Source organism: Equus quagga, chromosome 8 (assembly GCF_021613505.1).
Source record: "Equus quagga isolate Etosha38 chromosome 8, UCLA_HA_Equagga_1.0, whole genome shotgun sequence".
Taxonomy (NCBI): domain Eukaryota; kingdom Metazoa; phylum Chordata; class Mammalia; order Perissodactyla; family Equidae; genus Equus; species Equus quagga.
This window is the reverse complement of record NC_060274.1, coordinates 60,046,105-60,069,263: the sequence shown is the minus strand read 5'-3', so window position 1 is coordinate 60,069,263 and position 23,159 is coordinate 60,046,105. Positions and strand designations below refer to the sequence as shown.

General features: G+C 39.3%; 1 long non-coding RNA gene across 1 annotated transcript; it reads right to left on the bottom strand.

The window, feature by feature from the left end:
• Nucleotides 1–6,200: 6,200 nt before the first annotated feature.
• Nucleotides 6,201–21,221, bottom strand: LOC124244101 (uncharacterized). Its single transcript, XR_006889887.1, has 3 exons — nt 21,113–21,221; nt 8,774–8,883; nt 6,201–8,239 (listed from the first exon to the last, which is right to left on the bottom strand). It is a non-coding gene; the product is annotated as an uncharacterized LOC124244101 (long non-coding RNA).
• Nucleotides 21,222–23,159: the final 1,938 nt, after the last annotated feature.

The following is a 23,159-nucleotide window of genomic DNA, read 5'->3' as shown; positions in this document are numbered from 1 at the left end:
GATGCTGGGAATATGAACAATAAGCAAATCAATAAGAAAATATATCCCATGTCAGAGAGTGAGGAGTGTTATAGGGGGAAATAAAGCAAGGTCACTCAGATCCAGCCACATGACATCCATGATGTTCTTCAAACCTGCTTTGCATGTTTCTGTTCCAGGGTCTTTGCTGTTCCCTCTGCTTGGAAAGCTCTTCCTTCCTAGGACTTGAGGCCTCACTCCCTTTAAGTCTTGGCTTACATGTTACCTTCTCAATAAAGCATTGTCTGACCATTCTGTTGAAAATTGCAATGTTACCTCAACATACACACATCTTAACATTCTCTGCCTCCCTCTCTCCCTGCCAGTGTTCTTTGTTCTGAAAACCTGTACTCTGCTCCCCTGGCTGCCTACTGCTCCTCTGAGGGCTGAGCAGCCCTGTTGTGGCCTAGGTACAACACCACTTTTACTTTCCTTTATTTCTCCCAAACAAGTAAACATAGCAGTGTTAAGGAATGAGAGTGGTTACTCTGCTCAGTTCCCTCACCCCGACTCCTACTCCATCCTACCCCCACCCTCACCACTTAATGATAAAGTAATTTTTCTCAACCTTGGAAATTAACTGGGAAAAAAACTACTAGGAAACTCTGATTAAAGCAGATCAGGAGAAAATGATTTTAAATGGCTGCAGAACGGTGTGCACACATAGCTGGTTTCCTGCAAGGAGTTTGCTTCCCTCTTCTGTGGGAACCAGCTTTTCTCAGCAAAATCCTCCCCAGGTGGGTCGAGCCGTATTTCGGAGAGCTCCTTGACTAACACAGGTGTTTGTTTAGTGGTTGCCCCTCCTGTCTCCCTGACTGGATTAGAATGCTTTCATACTTGAAAAGGATCTCTTCAAATCCTTTTCAATCTGTTTTTTCCCAACAGATTAGAAATAGCATGAGCTCAGGAACGTGGGGTAGGGGAGAAGTTTAAGCAAACTTCTTACAGTTCAGTTCTCAGTATAAGTTAAAAACAAACAAAATTTTTCAGATCTGAGGAAAAGAAAAATGTCATCCTTTCCATGTTGTGCAGCAAGTGCATATCACAGTTTTCTCAGAAAAATATGGGCATGTCCAACATGTAACTATAAGCATGGACATTCACAAGGATTAGGTCCTTGATGCTTTTTCTAGCACATCTATTTTCCTTCCATTTTGCTTTCCACTTCCTCTTCATAGCCAACCCCCCACCAAGCCCATTCTAACCCACCAACCTCCATGCTCCAATTCACAAATTAAAGTGTTTCTGCTGGGAGTTATATATTCCACTGGATGACAGGGGTTCACTGCTGGAGTCCATGTAGCTGAAATATCCAGATGGTTGTCATAATTCTTCACTTTACTTTTCAGCGTGCCTGGCTATTATTTCTCATTTTATCCATCATCAAAACATTTTCGAACTCCACCCTCTCCAAAGAATGGAAAGGTGAAGCTTCAAGGAAAGTCTTCTAAAACCAAAGTTACAAATTATACCTGAATTCAGAAGGCAAGGCTTTCGAAACAAATATTGACTGAAGTAAAAGAGATTAACATGCCTTTAAAATGTTTGCCTTTTCTCTACGAATAGGCTTATTTATTAAAGTTTCTGAATAGACATTTACTGAACACCTGCTATGTGCCAGACATTTTTCTTAGCACTTAGGATGTCTCGGTGAACAAAATGAAGACCTTGATACTATGAGAGTTTACATTTCAGATAGGAATGCTGATAACAAACACCAACATAATAAATAAGCCAATTACATAGCTTTTTAGAAGCTTCCCATGTAGTACAGGAAGCTTTCCCATATGACTTGGGATAAAAAGAAGAATGAGAAAACCTGGTAAGGAGGATCAGGAGACCAGAAGGTATTGGGGTGCAATATAAAATAGGGTGACCAAGGCAAGCTTTATTGAGAAGGTAACATACACATAAAACGTAGAAGAGATTTTCAGGCTAAAGTAACAGTCAGTGAAAAGCCCTGGGGTGGGAGTTTGCCTGGCATGTTTGAGGAACCCCAAGGAGACCAATGTGGCTGGAGTGGGGTGAATTTGGTGGAGAGGAGCAGGAGGTGGACTCGGGTCAGAACATAGAGGGCCTGGGAAACCATTGTAAGGATTTTGGCTTTCACTCTGAGTGAACTGGGAAGCCATTACAAGATGCTGAGCAAGGACGTAATTTGATCAAATTTAGACTTAAAAGGGTGACTCTGGCTGCTGTGCTGAGAATAAATGGTGGGAGGGACAAGGATGGAAATAAGGAAACAGGTTAGGAAGCTGTTATTGGTGATGTAGACCAAGGTGATAGCAGAGGTGATATTGAGAAATGGTCAAGTTCTGGATATATGGAGAAGGCAGAGTAAGGAATTTCCTGATGAATTGGATATAGGGTGTGATAAAAAGATAGAAGTCAAGGATAATGCCAAAGTTGTGGCCTGAGCCCCAGGAAGATGGTGTTGCCAACCACTGAGATGGGAACAACTGTAGGAGGTACAAGTACAAGGGTCATATAGGAGTTCAGTTTTTGACATGTTCAATTTGAGTCAAACAAATGAAGATATGGGAGGTAATGATATGTATGCCTGGAGATCAGGAAAGAGGTCTGGGATAAAGAGATAAATTTAGGAATCTTAGGCATTTAAGTGGTATTTAAAGTCATGAGTTTAGATGAAATGACTGAAGAAGTAAGTAAAGGTAGAGAAGAAAGGACCAAGAACTGAGACACTGCGGATCTTCAACACTAAGAAATCAGGCAGGAAAGGAAAAACCGGTAAGAGACTAAGAAGAAGCAACTAGTAAGGTAGGAGGAAATCCAAGAGAATGTGATCCTGAAGCCAAATGAAGAAAAGTAAAGCAAAATGAGAAGTGAGACTTGACCATAGGGTTCAGCAACAGGGAGGTCATTCATGATCTTGACAAGAGCTATTTCAGTGAAGTAGTGGAAGGAAGCAAAAATCTGGTTAGAGAGGATTCAATAGAGAAGGAAGGGGAAGAATCAGAAATGGCAAGTAGAGACACCCCTTTCAACAAATTTTGCTGCAAAGAACCCAAAGAAGAGGGGTGATAGCTTGTAGGGAAAGATAAGAGGATAACAACAGGTTTGTAGCTACTGAAAATGATCCAGTAGAGAATAAGCATCTTAATAATACAGGAGAGAGAAGGATAATTGCCAAAGCTGGTAGGTGAGGAGGGATGGGACCTAGTGCAGAGGTGGAGGCACTGGCTTCAGTTAGGAGCATGGAGACCTCATTTTAACAGGGGCTGGGACAGTAGCATATGAGGGGGGCAGATGTGAGTGTGGAGATGTGATTGTAAGAGTCAGTGAAAGTTTTCTTCTAGTTACTTCAGTTTTCTTAGTAAAGTAGGATGCGATATCATCAGCTAAGATGATAAAGACGGGGGTAAGGAGATACTGGAAATTTGAAGAGAGAGAAGAAGGTATCAAATAGTCGGTAAATGGGCCAGCGAATGGACTCAAGAGGTAAAGAATGGTTACTGTGAGCACTAAGGGTTCATTGAGTTTGTGCTAATGAATTTAGTGAGACCATCAGCATGCTTGAGTTCTTCTCCAGCCATGACAAGTTACCCAGGTGCAGATACAGAGTAGGCAAAGAGATGGATTTAAGCAGCATTGTGGTTTCACCCATGAACATGACCAAAGGAGGGGCAAGGAAATTGAAGGTGTGTATATTTGAGAGTGATTGTTGTGGATGGAATTCAGTGGGGTAGAGGGGAGCTAGGATACAAAGAGAGTAAGAGGTAGTAAAAAGGTCATAGAATTAGAGGTCCCAGTGGGGTCAAAGAACTATAGTCAGAATACTAGAGGGGTGATCTAGAAAGTTAGGAGATGTTGGTCAGAGTGGGATACATGACACTGAGAAAGCAGGAATGACATGGGTGACTGAAGAAGGGGAGGACAACACCACAGGGAAAAAGAGGTCAAGGATCTGAGAACTCAGGGCATTGGAGGGATCATTCACTGCATATTGAAATCACCAAGAAGGTAAAAATCCCAAATGGCAAATTAAGGTAAACCAAATTATGGTACAACTGTGTGATCAAATACTATGCAGTCATTAAAAATAGAATTTTGGAAAAACATTTAAAGACACGAAAGAATCCTAAGGTGGTGAATCCAAGACATATAATTTTATATACAGTACAATCTCATTACTTCAAATTATATCTTTATGCATAGAGAAAAGACTAAAAGGAGATAAAATGTCAGTGGGGTTTATCTCTATGTGAAATTTAGTTTTTTCTTTGTATCTTTTGTGATTTTCTAAATTTCCTACAAAAAAATTACATTAACAAAAACCAACAAAAGAGAGTAAACATTATAATACTTGTCCATTAAATTTCCTAAGAGCATTTTTCAAACTTAAAAAAAAATTTAGTCATGGCTCCCGATTTCCCACTGTGTTCTAGATGATAGTTTACATAGGTTATGTGAAATATGAGACAATTTTGTGAGCAAAGTTTAAATTTTCTTTCATCTTCAGAAGATTTTTTTTGTACAATAGATTTTTTTTCAGTCAATTGGGACTCTAAGAATTTGCTTTTCTGTCCAAAAGCTCTATAAATGGATGTGTAAATTTGAAATGATCTTTCCTTCTAAACAGAACAAACGTCTTTTACAGACGATATGGGAACACAAGTAGCTATATTTCTAAAGCTTTAAGCATCCAGACCTGGCATGGAGAGCCAGGATGGTTATAACTTAGTTACTTCTGTAGAGCGGCTGCCATTCAAGCAGTGTCGGGAGAACAAGGCTTCTAATGGGGGGTCTTTGTCCCTTAGTAAGGCACAATGTGGCTCCGTGTTCTTAAAGAGAATGCAGTTAATTTTAAATCTGTAATTAAGTCTGGTTTAAAGTAAAAGCCAATATTCACACACTTCTCTCCCCCCAGGAACAAACAAGAGTGTTTATGAACCTGGTGTTTGTCTAATGTTGTTTCACTTTTACTTCCAGCTTTTCCCAGAGGATTTTTTTTCCTGACCTATTAAGGGAAACTACAGGGGAAAAGAAAAAGACCTCCTTCCGACTCTCAGTCGGATAGATTTCTCCCCGTCCTTATCTCTAACACCCTCTGTCGTCTCATGTTGACAATAGAGGAATAGGTTAAGGAAGATTTATAAGAAAAGATTTAGGGTCGAACCATATGACGTTTAGAGAAATATTAACTTCACAGTGACTCAGCCTGAGAAACAAAGCTCGTTTACCATTTTAAAGATTTATTTATTTTCTAAAATGTAAAGTTGAAGAGAAAAACTTTTATTTTTACTTTAAAGCAATTTACAGTTGACAAGAGAAAACTAAAAAGAAAAGATGATTGAACTTTAACCATCAAAAGTCTGCGCATCTAATCTTCTCTGCAGAAAAGTCTCTGGGGGTAATTTGGGGAGGAAAAAAACATTTTGTGAAAGCTGAAAGGTAGCACTTTTAAACATAAAATTTCATAAGTCATGAGGGTCTAGAGTTGCATTGCTATTTCCCTGGCTACCGAAACCTTTAAATCTTTGGCACCCTTGTCCAAAAACCTAGTGCTTACAGCCTGCCCAGGGAGGGAGATGGGCATGCTTACCTGTAAAACGTTACCCCTATCTCATTTTGCCATTGCCTCTATCCCTAACCATAAAGCCAAGACAAGTGGAAAACTCCTATTTCCACATCAAATTTATATTAGAACTTCCATTCAAAAATATGTTTGAAGTGTCCAGGCAACTTACAGCCCTTCTCATAATAATTCCAGTTTTTGTTCATTCCACTTTTATGGTAGTATAAATAGCCTGAAAGAAAGAGAAAAGACCTGAGAGACAGTCTAGACCCTATCTTGCATACTACATGACTTACCCAAGGTCGTGAGGCTGAATGGAACACTTAAATGAAGACCCCAAATTAGGTTCTCTCATGCACGTGTATCTGCAGTATAGATTCTCTTCTTCACACACACCATACACACACCCCTTCAAAGCCTTCAAATAGCTCTGTATTAAGGATTTAAAGAAGCAGGAACCAAATACTTGGTTATAGTTACCAGCTCAACCATTTCCCCTATAAACTGGAATTCCTTCTTATTTTTTTATTTAAAAATATATTAAATGTATTAAATACAACATTTCAATTGCACAAGTTCAGACACTTTTTATTCTAAACAATCTTAAACGTACAAATATTTCAAAATTATGTTAAGTAGAAAAACTTGTGTTTTGTATATTAACATTGAATTTTTCTATTTCTTCCCATGCTAGTTCCTGACATTTCTATTGATTCTAAATGGAGTAAGACTTGACTGTGCAATCCAAAAGTGCCAAGAACCTCCGGCCTGCATGATCCAAGATAGATTGAAGTTTTTGTAACTAACATGATTTTGGCAAAAACCTAATTTTTAAATTAAAAGAGCCATATGATTATATATAAAGACACTGTTTATAATAAAACTGAAATCAACAACAATAATAACAAATATTTACTAAGTGATTATTATGAACCAGACACTGTGCCTAGTATTTTACATACATTATCTCATTTACTACTTACATGGGGGAGATCTCCTGTCCTTATGCTCATTTTACAGATGGGGACCTGGAAAAGTTATGGAATTTGCCAAGATAACAAGCTAGTGCGAATAACAGAGTTGAGATTGGAACCAGGCAGTCTTCACCACTCCTTCAACCAGATAGCATAGAACAGTTATTAGTAAATTAGAAAAGTATACCTTTGTGTGAATTCAGTTCTCAGTTAAATGGTCTGTGTATTTAACTGATGATGGCTGATACTGTGATTAGCACCATATACACTTTGGAAATGCTGCTTGTCATGCATGAAAAAAGTAAAATCTTTGTGCTTGCTCTTCTGTTTCCAAGACTAATTTTTTAAAATTCCACTAACATGTTAAGATAGTAATAATGAAAAAATTAATTACACAATCAAATCATTAGGTTAACAGCCTACACAAGCATGACCCACCAATTTTCCAAACTGATGGAAGAAATTAATGGGTTGACGGACTTTAACCATTGCATAAAAACAACCCAACATGTCCTTGTAAATCATTGTCGAGCTCATTACTCATTACAGATTGTACTTCTCATTATCATGCCACGTGTAAAATCTCGACGAGGTTTGCCTGACATCCAAACCAACTCAGAACTCGAGCAGCACGTTTCTCTGGTGTGTCAGCCGCTGCAGGTGTTTCTCTATCACAATGAATAATTACATCAAACAAAGACGAGAAATACTCTAAAGCTGACAAAACCACACATCTGAAATCTGTATTTTCTACCTCTTGGGAAATTAAAATCTACAAGTATAGGGACTTCAGTGCCCATGTCTTGGGGCCATTCCAGGTTTATAAAGAAAGATCTTTTCTTTGCAAGCCCAAAGATTGCAATAATACAGGAAATTAAACTATATTTATAGACTGGACACCAGCACGCCAGCAGGCTTTCTTAGCTCTCTGAATCTCCCAACAAAAACAAAAACACTAGCAATCAAACGGGTGAGCAAGAAATGACAAGTGTTCTGACAGCTCTAGAATACTTTGAGGTATTTATAGCGTATTTCTGAGTCGTATTAGCTTAACCTGTAATAGAATATAAATGAGCCCATATGGCACAGATGTAATTATGTTCCATGTGAGAAATCCCTGTGGTAGGTTGGGGAGGGGGCCTGGGGAGAGAAGAATACACCAGCTCCACCTCCCTCCCCAGCCTCTCCCCCTCACCACATGTGCCTTCTGGAGGGCATGATTTACACATCATTTGCATTGAGAAGAATATGAAGAAACACAATGCTAACAGCACAGTACTGAAAAGGGCAATCGAAAGATTGGGGATCCCTAGGGGTGCTGCTCTCTGTGACTGACATCCAGTTAGGAGCAGAGGCAGCTTCCCCTCGGGATCACATTTGATGAAGTGATCTTTGATTATGTGGGCACAGCAATCATAAGGCATAATTATTATTACTGCAAGAGAATGGGCAACAAATCTCTGGGGAAAGCCTCTGTCACAGACACTTTGCTGGCGCACGCTGGAAGCAAATGTTCTCCCAAGGATCATTTTCATTCCAGCCTGATATTTAGCTGAAGCTTCTTTGACTACCAGTCATGAAACATTAAATATAGATTAGAGCCAGAGAAATGTTGAAAGTTGAAATTCACCGGAGGTGCACACTTGCGTCCTTGAGAAACAACCCCGAATGCTGTCCAGATGTTGCAGCAGCAAGGCAGAGAGGTCCCAAGCTGCAAGGAGGCCACAACAGAGGAGAGTGAGGGATGTTTAGCATTCCACCAGCCTTCTGTTTGGTTTATTTGTACTACATTAATTTAGCAGAGAATCCTAACAGGCTGTTAGTGGTGGATGTTGCAAAGTGTTCACTATCCCGAAAGAATGAAGAAATGTTTTTGTGCCAGGGAAGGGAGTAATTCAAAGCACGTAATTGATTTTATACAATTTCAAACTGTGATAAGACAAAGGGCCACAACAGAAACATATGTTAACAGTTTTCTCTGTGTTTCCCCATGAATCCACAAAAAAGAGCATCCCCGTAACTTGTAGATGGTTAACTTGCTTTGAACATCTCACTGGATATTAACAGACACTTGCGGTGGAATGTGGAATAAATGGGCCTGCTTTGGAACAGTTTGCAGAAGGGCAGCTGTGCTGCGCAAAGCGCAATACATCCCCCAGGTGTGTAATGGGGACACCTCTTCAGTTTCCTCAGTGAACTCTGAGTGCTGTGTTCACATGTGGGCTCCCCCCACTGCCCAACTCACCCACTGTTGCAGAATCAGAGGGATGCTCTTCTGGTATAAGTTGGAAGCATGTTATTGGCATTATTCAGGGAAGACTCTTGCTCCCTAGCAGTCCCAGTAGAGGAGTCACCCTAGAGGTGGAAAATGGAGTTAGAGGAGATAAGGACATTGGCAGGCAGGACAGGAAGTGAGACCTAGGAATTCCCTGCTGCTGAGGGCTGACAACTACTGGCTTGGATGAACAAAGGACTTTTGATTCCCATAGACTTTTAGAAACAGGAGGTATTGGTGAGTTCCTCAGGTCTTTCTGGAAGCAAAAAGTTGAATGATATAACGTGCTGACCACCCCCCTTTCCACATCTAAGATTTTACCTTTCTATCAAACTAGCTCACAGGATTTCTGAATCTCTCCCATATCAAAAAAAAATGGAGAAAACCAAAAGCTTTGTGTGAAGTTGCAACAGTCACTGGGGGTCTCTCATCATTGTGCTTCAGGGCCTAAGGTGATCATTAACAGTCAGCAAGGCACGTGCCCTGAGGCACAAGGAACCGGGGAGATGCAGAGTCGACTCTGAACTTTTTAAGCATCCTTCACCTAGCTCACGATGGAGGCCCCTTCTGCAATGCCAATTCTTGTGTTTATGCTGATGGTGGAAACAGATTTGTATTAAATAACCTTGAAGTCACGTTAAACAAATATAATTCACCAAAAAGAGGGGAAAAGCCAGTCCCTAACAATTTTCATCAATCTTTGTTCCACTTATATAAGAATCCTGGTATCTGGGCACAAAAGTAACCTCAAGAAATATTGCCATAGTCCATCAATGGATAGCCCTTTCTGTAATAATTCTAGAGTGGGAGACAAGGGATGAGACTGGAAACGTTTCACCAGAGAGGAGCTCCTTGAATTGAATCTTAAGGATAAAAAGGATTTTTCTGGGGGAATGGGGTTGAGGGTGTGGGGTGCTAAGGAGGGCATTCCTGCAGTTGGAATGGCACATGCAAAACCACAGAGACTTGGGATTGCAAGTTGCCAGGGAACTGCAAATAGTCTGGTATGGCTAGAAGGTAGTATGTAAGTGGGAGGTTAAAATAAGAAACTGGACAGATAGATGGTGGCCATCCTATGGAGATTTCCTGCCATTGAAGTGTTTTGAGTAGGGGCGGAGAAAGGCTTATTCAGAGGTTATAAGATCAGTTAGATGGTATTACAGTGGTCCAGATGAGAGAGGGTGAGTTCCTGAAGTAGGGCAGTAACAGTGTGGATGGAGAATAAAGAATGGATAGGAGAAAAGTTAAGGTGGTGGAATCTACCGGACTTAGTGGCTTTTAAAACGTGAGGAATGAAGGAAATGAGGAGTCTACGATGATTTGCAGGTAGAGTGAGCAAATAATCTCCAAATTACTTAAATTTCATCTCCAAATTGATTATTGAGTTACTTAGTGGCAATTTAATGTTCCTGTGTTTGATTTGTATTTGATTTTGGGAGGCTTGACATGGAATTTCCCAGGTGCCCCCTCAGTGGGCAGCAAAGGAAAGGCTCACAGTGGAAGGGGTAGGAAGAGGGTTTCTGTGCTGGGAGCCTCCGGATTGCACAGAGAGCGGCAAAGGTGATCAGAGTCACTGACAGAGCCTTTGGGGAAAGTAATATGACGGATATATTGAAATTCTTCTAAATTATCATACCTTTTGACCCAACAAGTTATACTTTTAGGAATCTCTCCTAAGGAAATGACCCAAACTACTCAAACTCTATGCATATGTTCCCTGCAGCATCATTATAATGGGAAAAAATTATAAATGATCAATAATTGAGGCTTCATTAAATAATTTCTATAGAAGTAGTAGTTGACAGAGTTACATAAGAGAGCAAAATAAGAAGCATAAAAAATGGAAAAGAGGAGACAAAATAGTCATTATTCACAAATGAGATGGATAGCTACGTGGAAAACCCCAAGAGAGTCAACTAAGAAACAACTATAAATCATAAGAAAATTCAGTAAAATGACAGATAAGATTTGTAAAAATATATTCACAGCTGTCTTACATATAATGTGCAGTTAGAAAATATAGAATTAAAAAAAGCTCATTTGCCAAGGGAACATAAAATGATTGAATAAATGAAAAGATACATCTTAACTGAAAAAAACTTAGATAGTCTATTTGGGGAAAAAATGATTCAATAGTATAAGAAAGTCAATTCTCACTAAACCGTCTATAAATTTCATGTGTTTCCCAGTAAAGATACTAGCAGATTTTTTGCTGGTGATGGTGGTTTTTGGCTATTTTGTTTTGTTCTGCTTTTGAATAGTCAAAATGATTCTAAAGCTCATGGGAAGGGGGAAGTCATTCAATAACAGCCTGGACATTTTTATAAAATTAAAAAGTAATGAAGGGGGACTAGTCTTATCTGCCATAATATTTCAGTAAATAAAAGCCTTATGCACTGGTAATTAAATACACAGTCAGGTCAACAGAAGAGAATTGAGAGTCCAGAAATAGAACCAAACACACACTGGAATTTAGCATGTGATGATAGTCCAGCACTGGTCTGGTTTAAATTCCAAGGAGATGATGGTTCCTTCAGAAACAGACTTAGGATATTTCAAAGTTCAGTGGAATTTGAGTGAGTAATTATTTACCTGTTGGAGAATATTATAATCTGGTTTCATTCTTCACAACAATCAGGGATGAGGGGCATATTTGTTTAAAAACAATTGTTTCTGCCAGTTGGCGTATATAATTAAATAGCTATACGTATTCTCCACATTTGTATTTGTGGATAACCAGTTACCCAGTGAGCAGTAAATGTGTGACATTTTTGCTTAATGCAGACTTTCTTGGGCATCCAGAGAAACAAAGCCATTACATTATCATCTTCAGCAAAAAGTTTGATAGGTGAGGCATTTAAAACTTCTGGCTAAAATAAGGTTTGGGGATTATTAACGGGTTTAATTTCTGCAAGCCAGCCCCATAACACATTACCGTGGCTAGCTAAGCATTAACTGGATTTTCCATCCATTTCTCATATTGTTGGTCTCAACCTTCACTTGTAGCTTGGGCAAATCCCTTAACCCCGGTAAGCCTCAGTTTCTTCCTCTGTCGAATGGAGGGGTTAGGGGAATTTATCCCTCCAGGTCCTTCTCACTCAAAGCTTCTCTTATTCTGGGGACAGCAGCCCATTGTCATACTCTGTTGCAGTAAGCATAAGGTGAAACGAAAGACGTGTACTTAGCTAAAAACAGTGCAGGCATTTTAGGGAAAGTGGTATCAGTTAAAACAATGGTTTTCAAGCTTTTTTGAGCCTGTAATTCTGTGTGTAAAAAAAAAAAAAAAGCAGGCATCTCAATATTTGTAAATACGCTTACTTACAAACACTTTTATTGCTATATACATGTGTGCACGTATCTGTATATATATATTAAGGTATACTGTAGTCTGCAGTGATATACTATGTTCATTTAAACATATCCAAAAATATAAAACTAAAATCCTAATATTTTCTTCCTATATCCTGATGGATCATCTTGTACATCCTCTAGAACTTCTGGTTTAGAGAACAGAACTAGTTTACTCTTCAATTAGTATATTCAATAGAGAGCAAACTGGTAGAACCCAGAAGGTTTTCCTATTTAATGGCAAAAAAAACCAAAACAAAAGCAAAACAATTTTGTTTTTCAGTTTGCCAGATGCTACCAATTAATTTGTGGTTGAGAGGCAGCCAAGTATGGTTTAAAAAAAATCCTTGAATCTGAAGTCAGAAAAGCATGGTTTCAATTCCCACCCCCAGGGGCTTCTACCACTATCCTTGTGTCTTAATTCTTTGTGCTTTCGTTTCTTCATGTATTAAATAGAGTTAATATTACAGGCCCTAAATACCTCACAGAGTCATTGAGACCAAATAGATTATATATAATATATAGACTATATACATTGCATTCTAGAGTGAAGTATAAGAATTATTATTACCAAACTACAAATAGTATAAATTTCAACCCAACTTAACCTTCTACAACTGACCTGATTCTTACATACATGTAACCTAACCAAAGAGTACCATGTACTATCTCCTAAGTTGATGAAGCTTCTATTAGGAAAAAGAACAGAGTAATTAAGCTGAAAAACTTCTGACAATATTGTTGAACTTCTCATCTTTGTAACACAATTTATTCCCAGGTAGACAATAGATATTTTGGTGATAGGGTCCTCCTACCTCTTCTGTTCACATCTTGCTCCCTCCATCCCTCAACCTTAGCTACCTAGCAGCTATCCACATACAGTGCTCCTCTATGGCAGGATGGGGCTACCTCTTCTTGGGCACTGTCCCATGCTCTGATGAACTCTGTGCCCCATTATCAAACTTCCTGCTGTGTGGTCCATTCTCTTAGAACTTTGCCATCTCCTCATCAAGAGAACAGTAGCCCTGGGTAGATGGTATAAATGCCATTTACTGATGGTAGGTTAATGTATAACTTCCTATGGCAAGGATATTTGCATTTTAACAGAGAATAGATCCCTGAATATACAATGTATTAAGTCCAAAGAAAAATGAACTAATGGTTGAATAGTAAACAAGCTCCTGGCATGTGGGGAAGGGGGGGTGTGCATTTGACTTTAGCTCTCATTGCCCTTTTCTCTATTGTCACCAGTTTGCTCACAACTCACCCCAACTCCCTGCTCCCAATCCCTTATCCTGACGGTCAAGTTCAAGCCTGGGCCCATGAGGTGAGGACTACAGCATCCTGGACAACAGTCCTTCCTCACAATCAGGTGGGACTAAGCATGAACCACTGTTACTGCTTCTCAGACTCACAGGTTCCCACCAGCGGGCTCCTGCATTGTTCCCCAATCTTCCTGAATGTCAACCTCCCTGTCTTCCAACTGATGGCAGCTAACATCTATTGACCACTTGCTATGTGCCAGCTACTATTGTAAGTAGTGTACTTGTTTTAATTCATGCAATCGTCACGACAACCCTGTGACGTTGAAATTATACATCAGAATGCAAGCCAGTTGAATATCTATCCTGGATACAGGTACTATTAATATCCCTGTCTTAAAGGTGAAGAAATATTCTTTTATTAAACAACTATTTTTGAGCTTCTACTCTATGCCAGGCACTGTTATAGGACCCAGGGATACTCCTGTGAATAAAGCACAAAAATCTGTGGCCTCTTAGATCTTACATTACTGGGAAGGTTAATAAAGAGAATTTTTAGAAAGACTTTGGGCAGAGATCTTAAATCAGACCAAGTAGTCAGCTCCCTCCCCTGCCAGCCTTGCCTTTAGCAGCTGATAGCGCTTCTCACCTTTTGTAGAGCTATCAGATTACAATCAGTGGACTGACAGCCCATCTGCTCTTATATCCGGCATCAACTCCAGCTTTACTTGCACCTCTGTGGGCACTGGGGAGCGAAGTCCTCAAATTTCCTCTCTTTCATGAAGGCATTTGTTCAAGGGAATGGGCAGGGACAATGGCAGAAGACCGCATAATTTTATCTGTACCTGCCCTATGGACACACACTGAAGCTTTTCAAAGGTTATAAAGTCACTTGAAAAGAACTTAAAACAAAACAAGTATATTTTGCAATGGAAACTTCTAGCTACATGTTAGAATTCACTGAAGACAAAATCTCAACTTAGATTAAAAAAAGAAGTTAACTTGTCTTTGTGAATTAGGAACAAAGTAAATTAGGATCTTGATCTCCTGGGTACTCTATTTATAAAGAAATTAACTACCATTAGTATCTGGACAGGACTGCTGTGTCCAGCTTTGATGAGAAGCATTGTGCTTCTAAACTTGATCCCCAGGTTTTTAACATAAAATATCCCTTTGGACCTTCTTTCTACTCTCTCAGAGAGAAGACAAGGCAGAGAGTAAAATCAAATAACTAAAGTGGGGTGTACCACAACTGCTGGGAGAGTGTGACCATGCTAAGCAAGGTAAGCTGCTTCGGGGATTTCCAGTGGGTGATGAACAACTGACAGACATAACACTTTTACAGACATAATTTTCAGACATATTTTCCAGACTATAACGTGGGGTCAGGAAGGGGGGTACTAGGGTCAACACAACAATGCAAACCTTATGCTCCTATTTTTGTCCTGTCACTCTTATGCGACTCTATTCCCTTTACTTCATTTAGATGCGTAACTTATATAATTTTACGTATTTTTCCGATTTGAAAAAAAATACATGCTTAGCAAAAACTGCAAACATTACAAAACTAACAGAGTTGAAAGTGACAGATCCTTATAGTGTGACTATACATTCCAATTTGTCCAGGACTGTCTTGTTTCACATCTGTTGTCTTGGCATAATTATTAGGAAGACATCCTTCATTCTCAAAGTTATCCTTGTTTGGATGACAAATTACATTATCCTACTAACCCACACTCTACACTTAATTATAGTTAATTTTTTCAGTCCGTTTTCAAAATTCACCCTCACTCACTAATTTCAAGAGTTCTGAAAGGTGTTTCACCTTAAGAACATATTCCTCACAGATACTGTGTGATGCCTACCCTTTTCCTCTTCCTGAAACGTGCTTCTCTAGCTTGCGGCATCTATGGAGCTTCTATGAAAGGCCTCCTGCAACCCTTCTGCTGCCCCCGTTGGCACTGCGCCACTTCCATTTAGTGTCAAAGCCAGTCAGTTCCACCAGTTTTGATGATGCCATAACATGACAGCTCTAAGTGAACCAAATACCCCCAAATTGCCAAAGCTGCCCATGAGCCAACTCTTTCAGCTCCACAAAGTCACAATGAACTCTCCAATGAAGTAGGGTACCCCCTTCATGGTGCACTTTGTCAATGCGGTGGGAAAGTCTGCTACTAGTGTCTTTTACAGATTTTAACGAAAACAGCGCATTTAGTGTTCACACTTGGGCTGTCTTCTTGGTAGGCTTTAGGTACCATTCCATGAGGATCCACCTAAAGGCAGTATACTTGCACATCCCATTCCCAATACTTTGGCACTAATCTTCCACCAAGCTGACTTTCAGCCTAAGGGGAGTTGTGCCCAGGAGGTGCCTTGGTCATCATTAAAACACGATTCTGACGGTGCTCTGGCTGTGCAGGCGTGTTTGAATCATATGGTGATCTTACTTGCCACATGCAATCATTTTTTAATCTATTTATATCCTTGGTCCCCTTTTTCTTCACCTTTTGCCTCATTGGCTTTCCTCCCTCTTCCACATACTCTTGACAGTTTTCCAAGCCCTGTGCTTGTTTTATTAGGGTAACATTTGTTCATTTAGTTAATTCTTGTACTTTATTTTATTATTTTTTATGGTAGTGGAAGAAAGCAGGGGAAAAAAGCTTTCTTGTCAAATGACATCTCTTTTTAACTGTAAATTTCTAGAGAACAGGACCAGGTCATAGCAGAGACTCAAGGCCAACTGCATGTGAATCCTTAATAATTTCTGTTCTGATTCAAAAAATAAAGTTCAGGATTTATAATAAATGCTTTATATTACAAACATTTTGACAGAACATAAATATAGATGTCAAGATATTAAAAATATTGGATGGGTTCAGGAAATATAGCTGTATTTTCTTTTTCATGGCATCCAATAGCTACCAAAGAGAAAGAAAGCCGACAGGAACAGTATTTTTGTCTCTTTGGCATCTGCTAACAGAAAACCTACTTTTCATTAGGGCTGCTTTTGTGAATGTATATTAAGAAGCAAATCATATCTGAAAAACTTCAGTTTTGGTAGTTTTCCACTTGTTACATTTTTCTGCCTTAGAGTTCCAGGAGTTTCTCTTGTCAGTTAGCCATCAGCTGGCTGTTGCATCCTGATGATATATTCAAACATAAGAATTCAATGTAAGGTCAACAAATGGCTCTCTCAGATCTGGAGGGAGCTCGCACAGCCTGCCCACATTCCTATACACTACAGCGCCACATTTCCTAAGACCCTGGCTTAGTTTGCCAAATGGGACAAGTTAAGAGAATTTTAAGGAGTCTTAAATAGCACCGTAGCATTTTATATGAAGGAAGTGAAATTCTGTGCTAATTAAGAATACTTATATCATGGGGATGTCTTGCAGAGTAGAGTTTTTAAAAACCAAATTATACTGGGTTCTCACCATAACACTGTCCTTAACCTTCCTGCTGTGGGACCTCCTTTGGGGTGGGATGGCTTCTAATGAGATCCTTTTAATGCTTCAGGAATAAGACCCCCTGAATAGTGCCTTCTTGTTGTTTGTTCCAGTGAGTCAATTCTGACTCCTAGCGACCCTGTGTACAGCAGAGTGGAACTCTGCCTGGTCTTTTTGCACCATCCTCTCACCTTCCGGTGCTGTATGAGACAATGCTCCACTGCTATTCATAGGGTTTTCATGCCCAATTATCCAGGAGTGGGTGGCCAGGTCCTTCATCCTAGTCTGTCTTAGTCTGGAAGCTCCACTGAAACTTGCCCACCATGGGTGACCCTGCTGGTATTTGAAATACCAGTGGCATAGCTTTCAACATTACAGCAGCACGCAGCCCCTACAGGGTGACAACTGACAGACAGATAAATAGTGCCTTGGTTGCCCCAAGTGATTCAGCACTGCAGTCCAGAGTTATGTAGAAGTTTCAGGGCAGCAAATAAAAACAAACCTTGGAATAATTAATTTCCACATTAACATTTTGTTTATTAATAAATTATTATATTTCATATTTTGAGGTTTTAAATTTTCTGAATGTAAGTGATTATTGATTAGTTTATGGTAAACTTGAAATGTGCCATCAGAGAAATAATTCGATCTGCTGACTGCCTTAACCTTCCCTGAAATAAAGTCTCTTGCTACTTTGAGATAGCATACTCCCTCTTTTTAGTTACTGATCCAGTGGTGGAACCACACAAAAAATGTAGCATTTATACATCTTACATAATTGATCTGAAGTAGCTTTGACTCCAAATTTTAGCCAGGCAATGTGCTAACCTACTGAGATATTGAGTAAAAGAGAGATTGTAGACTGGTAAGGGAGAGAGACAATTATTCAGACTATTACATACCATGTGGGAGCTCTATGATAACGCAGGTAAAGGATGCTGCAGGAGCACATAGTGGGGACATACATCAGGTCTGTGGGCATCAGGTAGACATGTCAGGTAGAAGACACATATATTAAATGATGCCATATTTTTCCAAAGAGGAATGTGATATTTTAGAATTTTGAAGAACAAAAATTTCCAAATAAATAATTAGACGTACTGGATTTTTTCCCTTTGGCACTAAACACGTAATTACATTAAAAAGGCAAATGCACATATTTCACCTTATCCTCCCATAGGCAGATGACATCAAACTCCTTGATAGAGTGGTCATGATGGATGACAGAACTAAAACTGAAATTTATTGTCTTAGTCTGGCAAGATGAAATTATTTTTTCCTGCAGAAAACAAGATTACATTTATCAGGGATACAAATAAAGGCTTACATTTAGATTAGGAAGCGGAAGCTGAAGAAAACCTGGTTTCCAGACCAGAAGAGCACTTTGCACACTGACGAGCTAAAATCTGAAAGATGGGTTTTCATTTTGGGGGTCACTTTTAAAGAGAGACAGTAGCAAACCAATGTGCACCCATGAGAGGGTGAGGAGTCAGGACTAATGGACAGGATCAGTTTGACACAGCCACCTTTTGTTGAGTGCCACTTTGTCCCAGGCACTGAGGATGTGAAAATGAAGATACTTCCCTCCTGTGGAACCCATCATTGTCCACCGGGAAGACTGACACATAAACGAATTACGATGATAAATTCGATACAACGGCTGCTTAAAAACTGCTATGGGAAGACAGAGAAAGGAAAGTTAATTCTGTTGGGGAGTGTTAAGGACCTACCAAGAAAAAAATAGCATATGAGTTTGGCCTTGGCTGGAGTTCGAATTTCCTCAGTGGTAAAGGAAGGCAGGGCATAGAGAAAGCATGTAGATAAGGATTTGCCGGGCAGAAAGAAGTTAGAGGCCGATTTCAGCTCTTCTATCATCTGGAATAGTCAGCAATGGGAAGGACTGCATCAGGATTCAGGATCTCCTTGATGTAGGAGGGATCACAGAGCATAGATAATGACTCTATGACAGTCAGTAAAGCATTCTAACTTGTTTCTCACCTTATGAGCATTATTGATTTTACAGTTTGTCACTTTACTTCGGCTCATAGGAAGCTCAGATACAAAGTTTACCCCATCTCTGGTGAGTGTACAAACCTTATAATACATCCATTGCATGGTACAAGTCACCCCACCTGTGTTCTACTTGCCAAGTACAGTAAATTCTATTACTGTATTGGAATATTTTATATTTTTCAACATTTATGTTATACTACACATTTTGATAAGCCATATGCATCCTTTTTATTAAAAGAGTAATATATATAAATAAATAGCTAAGCTCTGAACTAACTCTAGAGTCACTTTCTTTTTTCAGTTTACTCAGAGGTATAAAAACAATCATGAGCTTCCTCCTTTTTCACTACTGAATCAATTTCAAACTATGGAAAGAAGCGAAATGCAAATCAAAAGCACAGCAAGATACGGTTTCACGCTCATTAAAATGGCTATAACAAAAAAGACAGCAGCAAGTGTTGGTGAGGATATGGAGAAATTGGAACCCTCATACATTGTTGGTGGGGAAGTAAAATGGCAAAGCCAGTTTGGAAAATAGTTTAGTAGCTCCTTAAACATAGAGTTACCGTGTGACCCAGCACCACTTCTAAGTGTATACTCAAGAGAACCGAAAATATACGTTCATACAAAAATTTGTACACAAATGTCCATAGCATCATTACTCATAATAACTTAAAGTGCAAACAACCAAAGTGTCCATTAACCTGTGAGTAAATAAGAAAATGTGGTATATCCATACAGTGGAATATTATTCAGCCATAAGGAGTGAAGTACTGATACACACTGAAACAGGGATAAACCTAGAAATCATGTGCTATGTGAGAGAAGCCAGATACAAAAGCCACATGTATGACTCTGTTTATATGAAATATCCAGAATAAGCAAATCCACACCGACGGAAAGTAGATTAGTAGTTGCCAGGGGAGTGGGTGGGGGATGAGGTGTGTGTGCTACTGAGTCAGAGGTTCTTTTTGGTGTGAGAAGATATTCTGGAATTAGGTAGCTGTGAGGTTGCATAACTTTGTGAAATATCAAAAACCATTGAACTTTACACTTTTTAAAAATGTGAATTTTATAGCATGTGAATTATATCTTAATGAGAAAATACTGAAAGAATTAGTTGGGGCAGGTGGAATGTGTGGAAGATAGATCATTTTTATTTTCCTGCAAAAGACTTTATTTGATTATCACTTCAACCATTGCTACTTAATTCAGGTACTTTCTTTAAAAACTTCATAAAAATTTTTGTTTTCCTTAGCCTTGAAATTTATACAGTTTGTTATTTGGAAGGAATGGCTGCTAAATGACTCTTTTTTTTTTCTTTATCAGTCATGAACTATTCTTTAAATTAAGTATTAAGACTATGTATAGGTAATTAATGATATCTAATAAATATTTATTTTTAAAATTCAATAGCCATCTTTACTTAAATCATAAAAACATTTTAATAATAAAAAAATTATCTGGGCCAGCCCAATGGTGTAGTGGTTAACTTCGTGCGCTCTGCTACAGCAGCCTGGGGTTCACAGGTTCGGATCCCAGGCTCAGACCTACACACCACTCATCAAGCCATGCTGTGGGGGATCCCACATAGAAGAACTAGAAGGACCCACAACTAGGGTACTGGAGCTTTGGGGAGCAGAACAAAAAGGGAAAACTGGCCACAGATGTTAGCTCAGGGCCAATCTTCCTCACCAAAAAGCACACCTTAAGAACAAAAGAAGCAAAAAACAAACAAAGAAGGGCTCCTACTAGGAAAAAAAAAATATCAAGAATTGTTTCCCACATTCCCTAGCTAGATGCTTCCATGGCATTCATCAAACCTGAAGGAGATAGTTCTTCCTAATATATTCTCAGCACAAAGAAGAGGCTGCTTAAAACTTTCCAAGCTCCAGTAAGTTCTATGGAATAAAATTACCTCATTCTAAAAAGATGTGACCATCCTCTCCTCTGCACTGAGACTATTCTTTGCTGTGAAGCAAGTTCTTAACATGCTTAAGACAACATGAGTTTAGATACCTTAGGTTTGGGTTTTTTATTTTTTTCATCTTGAAAAATCACTTGGGATATATTTCAGTCCTTTCTTACTCACATTCCTCAGTCACCTGGATTAATTGACGTGAACAATAACAATTGTGCTTTGAAGCACTCGGGTACAACAGTGGAAATGATCACATTTCTTAGTTAATGAATGAATACTCCTTCATAGGCTTTGTTTATGGAAATAAATAGTGTATTACCTTAATTAGTGAATTCCCTGGGAAGGTAGGGCCTTCTAAAAAGTCAGTTGCAGGGGCCGGCCCGGTGGCGCAGCGGTTAAGTTCGCACGTTCCACTTCTCGGAGGCCCGGGGTTCGCCGGTTCGGATCCCGGGTGCGGACACGGCACTGCTTGGCACGCCACGCTGTGGCAGGCGTCCCATGTGTAAAGTAGAGGAAGATGGGCACGATGTTAGCTCAGGGCCAGGCTTCCTCAGCAAAAAGAGGAGGACTGGCAGTAGTTAGCTCAGTGGTAATCTTCCTCAAAAAAAAAAAAAAAGAAGACAGTTGTATTAAAAACCTAAACAAACAAAATCAGAAAAGAGGGGAAGCTGAGCCGCCTGAGAAGCCTCCAGGCACAGCCTCCGCCAGTGGCTGCCCCACTGAAACCAACAGGCCTGACCTGGGCAAAACCAGGAGCCTTTGGAAGTCCCTCCTCTGCCTGCCCATCAAGCCGCCACCTGCTGCATTGTCTCCCTCTCTGTGTTGCTATCAGATATGTCTAAGCAAGAGCGAATCTATATCCTTCTCCTTCCCTACCTAGTGATAGGTACCAATACACTGAAAGTCTTCCAACTAAAGGGATAACTCTAAGTTAATCTCTAGTTATGCAATTAAAACCCTCTCCTTTTTTAAAAAAATTAAACTTAAAGAGTTTTAGACCTGTGGGGGCTGGCCCTGTGGCGTAGTGGTTAAGTTGGACCGCTCCAGTTTGGTGGCCCAGGGTGGCAGGTTTGCTCCCAGCATGGACCTAGCACCCCTCATCAAGCCACGCTGTGGCAGCATCCCACATAAAATAGAGAAAGATTGGCAACAGATGTTAGCTCAGTGACAATCTTCCTCACCAAAAAAAAAAAGAAGAAGAAGAAGAATTTCAGACCTGGGCAAACCACAGTGATCTTGGAGAGGGCCCTATTGGGCACACCAGGTTGGTACCCGGCTGTTCTCAATTTTGTTATTTCGGTACAAAGACAGTGCAAGCAGGACAGGGCTGGTACTTATTGAGAGTTCTAAAAAGCTAGTTCTCTTAGCAGAAAGAGAACTCAAGAATATAATGCCATTTAAAACCACAAGAAAAAGAGTAAAGTACCTAGGAATAAATTTAACCAAAGAGGTGAAAGACCTAAACACTGAAAACTATAAGACATTATTGAAAGAAACTGAAGAAGACATAAAGAAATAGAAAGATATTCCATGCTCATGGATTGGAAGAATTAACATAGTTAAAATGTCCATGTTACCTAAAGAAATCTACGGATTCAACACAATCTCAATCAGAATCCCAATGACATTTTTCACAGAAATAGAACAAAGAATCCTAAAATTGATATGGAACAACAAAAGACCCCGAAAAGCCAAAGCAATCATGAGAAAAAAGAACGAAGCTGGAGGCATCACATTCCCTGATTTCAAAATATACTACAAAACTATAGTAATCAAAACAGCATGGTACTGGTACAAAAACAGACACACAGATCAATGGAACAGAATTGAGAGCCCAGAAATAAACTCCCACATGTATGAACAGCTAATTTTCAACAAAGGAGCTAAGAACATACAACAGAGAAAGGAAAGTGTCTTCAATAAACGGTGTTGGAAAAACCAGAGAGCTACATGCAAAAGAATGAAAGTGGACCGTTGTCTTACATCATACACAAAAATTAACTGAAAATAGATTGAAGACTTCAATGTAAGACCTGAAACCATAAAAATCCTAGAAGAAAATATAGACAGTACATTATTTGACATTGGCCTTAGGATTATCTTTTTGAACATCTTGTCTCCTCAGGCAAGTGAAACAAAAGAAAAAATAAACAAATTGGACTTCGTCAAATTAAAAAGCTTCTGCACTGCAAAAGAAACCATCAACAAAATGAAAAAACAACCCACCAACTAGGAGAAAATATTTGCAAATTATATATCCAATAAGGGGTTAATATCCAAAATATAAAGAAGTCATACAACTCAATAACAAAAAAATGAACAACCTCATCAAAAAATGGCCAGAGGATCTGAACGTTTTTCCAAAG